Source organism: Rhagoletis pomonella, unplaced genomic scaffold (genome assembly GCF_013731165.1).
Source record: "Rhagoletis pomonella isolate Grant_MI unplaced genomic scaffold, Rhpom_1.0 Rhpom_scaffold_00007, whole genome shotgun sequence".
Lineage (NCBI taxonomy): Eukaryota > Metazoa > Arthropoda > Insecta > Diptera > Tephritidae > Rhagoletis > Rhagoletis pomonella.
In genome coordinates this window covers 10,592,533-10,599,877 of record NW_023458561.1, presented here as the reverse complement: position 1 = coordinate 10,599,877, position 7,345 = coordinate 10,592,533, and the positions used below count along the sequence as shown (strand labels likewise).

At 33.4% G+C, this 7,345-nt stretch overlaps 1 protein-coding gene across 2 annotated transcripts in view; it reads left to right on the top strand.

Annotated features, from left to right (window-relative positions):
* The first annotated feature begins 2,903 nt into the window (after positions 1-2,903).
* The window catches only part of LOC118742307 (nuclear pore complex protein DDB_G0274915), an 87,589-nt gene continuing 83,147 nt past the window's right edge, over positions 2,904-7,345 (top strand). For both annotated transcript variants that reach the window (XM_036474281.1, XM_036474279.1), the window contains exon 1: positions 2,904-3,278. The gene's annotated coding sequence lies outside the window, so the exon portion shown is untranslated. The remainder of the gene's footprint in view (positions 3,279-7,345) is intronic.

Below are 7,345 nucleotides of genomic sequence, written 5' to 3'. Positions count from 1 at the left end.
AACATGCAAATGTGCTTTCAAATGCTCAACTTCAATCACATTTCGTTGAAACACGAGCATTGATCGGGTAACAAACAATAAGCTGGCACAGAGACACGAGTTGGTGCGCTACAGCATGACAGAGGAACACTTTTGTAAGTACTCCAATATACCAGAAATAGCCCTGCCAACTTTAAATTGATTAGGAAGGAGCTAAAATTCACTTATTATCTGTATATTTTCTTTGACGAAAGCTAACTATATTTCTATGGCGATGGCCACGAAATAGTCAAGGGTGGTTTACCTCTGCATTAGATGTAGTCAAGGGTGGTTACCTCTGCATTTGATGTAACTAAATTGTAAGTAACTACTTTTGGACATAAAATATCAATAGGAAAAACAAAATATTTATTTTTTTAATTTTTTTTATTTTTATTTACTTTATTTATTTTATTACATTTCATATTTTTTCCATATTCTGCTGTAGGTCCCATATTCGAACTCCGTCAGACATAACTTCAAAATGATAATATGAAATTTCGATCTCCCTTTTATTTGTCCTCAATTCGAAAAAGTATTTGCGAAGTGCAGGATATTTAAATAGAAACGCGTTTAAAGAAAACAATCTCCTTCATTACTCCTGCATTACTTGTCAACTAGTTCTAAGTTAGCTTTTTGTAGCTAACCACAAGTTATATATTTTATAGAAATCCCGCAAAAAAGCTAACTTAAAGTGGGTTATTTTTTATCAATTGATAATTTTTTTCTACAGGGAGACTACATGGTCCAACGATTTTTGCAGGGAAGGCGCAGCGTAGTCGATGTTAAAAACATTGTATGCTCAAAAGCATAGTATATCCACAGCTTTAATATTTAATTTTGTATTATTTTTTTATCCAGCAAATTCCTTTTTAAAACGTTCAAAATTATATTTATACGTTCCACAGCAGCCAACAATTAACTCCGCAATGACACGCGATACAAAAAAAATGATGAAATATTAAACTGCCGGTAATTGAGCATATTGTACGAAAATATTCGTATTTTGTACGAATTTAAAAAACATGTTTCTGTATTAGTACTTTATACGAAAGTATTAACTAAATTGTACGAATACAGAGATGTAGATTTCGTAAATTTTAAAACCATACGTAAATATTACGAATGCCTTCCTACAATTAACAAAATTATTCGTACAGAGATTTGTTCAGTGCTTTAAGAATGTGTTTCGTAACACAAACGTAAGAGTTCGTAAATTGTACTGAAAAAATAACTTACGAAAGTCCTTTCATTATATTTTCGTATGGTTCGTAAAATCTTGTTTCGTTGTGAAAAATGTGTTCGTATTATGAACGAAAGTTTCGTACATTGTACAAAAACCAACACTACGAAAGATTTTCGTAGATCTTTTACGAAATTTTATTTTCAGTGCAGCCATGGGCTGTACAGTGTTATAAACGTGCAATTAGTTATGATATAATTTTTAATATACCAGACAAATTTTATTTTATCGTATTTGCCTCGGGTAACCTTTCGATGCTTACTGGATTGGCCTGACAAGAGTTTCCTTAATATCGCTAGGACAAAGGCAAAAATAATCCCGTTTTGCACTGCACTATTCTTCAGAAGAGGACCTTCAAAATAAAGCGACAAGGAGGCTATTTAGATTTACGAGAAAGGGCCTGTCCAGAATAATGATTTTTAAGTAAGGGCCTTTCCAGAGTGATGCTTTCGTAACTAGCTAAAATTTTAGGATATACATCCTTTTTTAAAGAATTTTTTCAGGAAACTGTCCAGAATCACTGGACAGTGGCTGCTTAGAGTGAGCAAATTTGGTTCATTTCTTTTCATTTGGTCCATTGGTCCAATTCTTTTTAAAAGGGTCCATTTCACAAGTCTTTAGTTAGGTTCTCCCTTTCACTTCATACAATAAATTTTGCGTTTTAAGTTTATTGTATTTAATTGATGAATGTTGAATATGTTGAATATGTTGAATATCGTCATCGTCAGTAGAAGTGACGATACGGCCATCGTAAGCCATGTTACTGATGCGCTGACGATCGTCGGCGATGTCGATGACGATATTCTGCATAGGGCCGTTTGGCAGCACCTGCTAAAAGTGTGAACTCGCTTTGCCACTGATCTTCAAATATGGCATGGAAACGCGCGCTTCAAAAAATATCGCGGTTGCTTGCTAATTTCAATTACTCGGTGACCAATATTAAAATGGCTGGGAAAAATATGGAAAGGTAGCAAAACTTTAATCGTAGCATTTGGCACATGAAAATAATATTCTATTTTAATCGAAAAGATATTAAACATCTTGAAATTATTACACCACATAAAGTTCTTTCTGATACTGATGTATCAATTTTGCCGCTCCTGTACCAATTTCCTACATTGGTAAATGATGCAGACATAATTGAATTTCAATTTCGCAAATCGAGGCTGAGTGAAGGTAACTTAAAAAACTGTACCAATGTAGAACGTTTTTCGAATCAAGTAAGTTTGAATAAAATGGATTGGGTGAAGCGGCCCTTGGAGAATTGTGTGATTTAGTTCATAATATTTTTAGTCTGCCTCACAGTGCCGCAGCAGCTGAACGCAAATTTTTTGATTTAGCGTTAATAAAAACGAAATTAAGAAACAAATTATAATTTAAAACTTTAAATAATATAATGTAAATAATGTGCAATTGTAATGCACTTTGGATGCAATATAAAAAAAATCGCGATAAAAACTGAGTTGGCATATTTTCTTGATAAAGAGGAATAAGCTCCACTCAATTCCCCGATGTAATAAAAATTGGTCAATTTTTTACCATTTGGCCAATTTTTTGGTCCGAAAAATAAATTGGAAATGGCAACCGTGGAAGCGAGATATAGAGATGAGATTAAAGATCTTTCTAATATTCGCCCGAGTGCGATAACATCCTCTCGTTTGGAAGGGAGATCATTTGTTTGGTAGCTCTTCTAGCTTTTCTTTCAAACACTTTTAGGCTTCCTCAAAAGCGTCTCGCAACCACAAAATCAGTACACAACAGATTGTCGATGCGAACGCGTAAATTGCTCGTAACGAAACCGGTCGATCATTGCTATAGCTCCCGCTATTGCCGCCGCCGCACACCAACGCCACAACCAACATCTTCATATCCGCCAGTGCCAAAGGGAAATCAATACCAACATACCAAATCAATACTTTCAACGGAACATATTGTGCTTTTAACAACAGCAACTGAACTCAAATAATTGAAGAACGGTGAAGAGCAAAGTATAATTAGTGGCACAAAAAAATAGAAAGTATGTGAAATATTTGTAATATTTTTTGCAAAAGCTACATTTGTGCATATGTGTACATATGTATGTATGCACATATGTTCACATAGTAAATATTTAGATACATTCGATGGCCGATATTTGTATGTAGACACACATATACATATGTATTTACTATGTAGATATGTATGTAGACATGTTTTGAAACGTAGGTGTATCCGATGGTTAAACAGGTTCTGTAGAAAATATCTGATTTCTATAAACTAATGGCCTTATTCATAAAAAATAAAGTAGGTTTAAAGAGCTTTATAAAGTGACGTTTTCATACATTTTTCAGTTTATAAACGTTTTTTAAAGCTACTTTATTTTTTATGAATCAGGCCATAAGTATGTATGTCTTACAGTTTCCCTACTCGATCCTCAATTCATACATAGGTAGGTACGTACGTGCATAGGTACATATCTAGACAGTATGTTCACCTACTACCTACATACGTGTACGAATTCGCCTAGGTTGAATGTATTAGGAAGTGGGCGAGGAAAAACAGTTGCAAGTAATTTTTGATGGCAATTGGCCAAAATTTCTTAGCAAATGTGAGCAAAATTGTATATGCAATGAAAAACAGAACGAATAGCGAATGGTAGTCGTCGAATTGTTTGAAATCGCTGCGCCTAAGAAAATGTGAATTTACGGTCCATAAAAAAATACAAAAAAAAATTGAATATCGCCGACAGATGTGAAAAGCACCGTTTTTCTGTCTCAAAACATGCTCAGTGGCAGTGAACTAATTTTAGAATAATTCTTTTACACATAATTTTTTGTTTGTTTATGAGAGAGCAATGTGTTTTCACATATATACATAATGCCGTTTAAAGTACAAAACCGCGTATCGTCATTCTGAAAAACCGCGTAACTGACATTTGCCGCCAAAAATTGGATTTGCTCACATAAGCTCTTGGCTCAATCCTTATCCATTCGTCCTGAAATATATTAGCCAGAAATGCGATTGCTTTATAAAAAAGATAAACATTGAAATATGAGTGTTTTTACTCTTTAAAAAATAATCTATACAACCTCACATACGCGGTTTTAAATTATCTTGATACGCGGTTTTGCATTTTGTTAATACGCGGTTTGAACTTTAAACGACGATACTATGTACGTATGTACATGGATACATATTTATATACATACATACATATATATATTTGAACTTTAAACGACGATACTATGTACGTATGTACATGGATACATATTTATATACATACATATATATATGCATGTACATAATATACTACATATGTATGTGCTTTTTATTACATCTGTACACACACATATATATGTACGTAATGTACATTTCATTTGAGTGGCCAAGTAAAATGCAAACATAGATATTCGTTCACTCATACATGCATGAAATAGACATTGCTCACCAACGCTCAAATGAACAGATGCGAAGATCATCATCAGCGGCAGGGTGTCCAGATTGTTTTAAAAAAAGCGCCATTTCTGAAAAAAAAAAATCGCCAAAAATCGCCAATTTTTTTAACTAAATTCATGAAATCGATTTAACAAATATTTTATTTTTAAAATGAGATCTTGTTATAATAGTTTTCAAAACCAAAAACGAATATAGTACCTTCAGAGGGTAATAATAAATAACACATATCACTTATATAATAGTGATGTACAAACAATTATCTTTAAAAATACGCATACTTTTTAAAAATATTTGTTTCAACACATTTTGCAATAGGACTGCGCAATTATTAAATTTATTATAAGTCATATTGATTGAGTAATCGCACAATCCACTTTTAAGAGCTCTGCGCTAAAAATTAAATAAAAACCTATAATAAGGCGAGATCAGCTATTTCCACAATTTCTTCAAAATCACCTACAGTGTCTGAATGATACATACATTTCTGTTGTCATATATTGAGCTATTCAACCTTGATAACATACTGTTTGATTTTGGAAACGTTTTGCTGCAGAAACTATTAGCCTTCATATAACACTTTATTCGGTCTATTGAATTTAGGCTTTCCAACATCATCCTATTTCGAATCTTAGTTTTTGTTGAATTCATTGCGGAGAAAACGCGCTCAACAAAGCATGTGAGTGCGGCAAGGATAATAATATGAATTAACTTATATTTCCAAACATTTTATTGCCTGTTGCTGTTTGCACTCCGTAAGCAATTATCCAAAATTCTTCAGAGACGGATGGAATGGTTCTGAAAAAAGTTATTCTATGTGAAAGTTAAAAGATTTAAATATTCAGTTTCCGCTGCTTTTCTTTCCTTCAAAGTCAAATAGTGAATTGGCAGGTCCCTGAAACTCGCACTCTTGTGATTCACACACTTTTCTGGTGATAAAATCAAAGTTTTTGTAAAAGTATTTAATTGACTAGGTAATCGTTTCAAAAGTTCTTCGATTAGGGTGATTAAACAGTCTTTTAATATGCTTCTCAGGTCAAGTTTATCACCCAGTTCATTAGCCTCTTCTCTAAAATTATCGTGGAAAACTAAGTTTTGTATATTTTTATAATTGGAAAAGACTTATTTGAAGGGAAAAAATCGCCAAAAATCGCCAATGGCGATTTCCTAAATTTTTACGCGCAGATATCCACAAAAAAAGCCAAATTGGCGCGAAATCGCCAAATCTGGACACTCTGATCAGTGGTACGATACAGTGTTGCCAATTTGTGAGTAATTCCTCAAAACGTGAGGAATTTCGAGAGCGCTTGAGTAGTTTTTGAGGATTTTCATTTTGAGGAATTTTCTCTCGATATATTTGCAGATAACAAATGCAACCATGTTTTACACAAGAGAGTTGTTAAATCGCTCTGCAAATTTGGGAACAAAAATCTTTCCCAATTTTAAAATGCGCGAAATACACCCCACAAGCGGCTTGGCAAACATTCTTTAAACCTACTTTTCCTATTTCGCCATAAACCATGCAAACATGACTCGTTCAAGCAAAGAATTTTAGTTTCCTTCCGGTGCACAATGCAAAAGGGTTTGGTTTTCTTCGATTTTTCTCTCTTGTGTCCTCATTCGGTAAAAAAAAAAACCGTCGCTAATGGGCGATTTTATCATACACAACGTAAGCGGTTTGATCAAACGTTTACATGGCGGCCAGAAAATCAAAAAAATTAGATTTCTGTTCACATTTCCCTCAAACGGCTTGCCAAACCTTCAAACACCCCTATACACAACATAAATAGCTTTAAGCAAAGGGATATTTCGCTTGGTTTGTCAAGCCGCTTGTATGGTGTTTTCGATAATGTTTTTCATTCCATCGTTATATTTTCAACTTATTTTGAACTTGCAAAATTCCAATAACGAATTGTTCGATCATAAGGATATTCATATTGATTCTTCATTACATCCAGAAAATTATAGGAAAACAGTTTTTGAATTAAAATATTTTTCAGGTTCATATAAGTTTCCCAATTAAAAAAATTATATCTGCATTACTAATGCTTCAGTAGAATGTATATTTATTAGTTTAAAAATGTGTAGGACTGACTTGGGGCCCAAACTGGGCACTGATATAGTTGCAGAAATATTATATACAAACCAAGGCATAAGAAATAACGGTGATACTTTGTTTGAACTGCAAGAACAAATGTACCAATGGAATTGGAGAATGCAATTAATTTTTATGTTAAGTACCTGTAAATGCAAATAAGATATTTTGAGTAATTTGTTCGGATTTTGAGAATTTTTCATTTGTTTTTGAGGAATTTGGTAATTTTTGTGGCAACACTGGTACGTTATCTAATATACATAACTCAAGCAGTGAAAATAAATAAAGAAAATTGATCAACGATGACGCTAGCGTCGAAAAAAAGTAACGCGCTAATGTTTGAAGAGATAAGCATCTACATACATACATACATATGTTTGTATATCGTGTATGTGGGAGTTTGAAAGTGATGACTATATACCCTGCAGGAAATGTTTCTAACTATAAGTTAACTGGAAGTTGATTAGGAAGGAACCAAAGGTCACTGTTATCTGTATATTTTCTTTGAGGAAGGTTGGCTATGGGTGTGTTCAGAAATGTATCAAGCCAAAGCATCA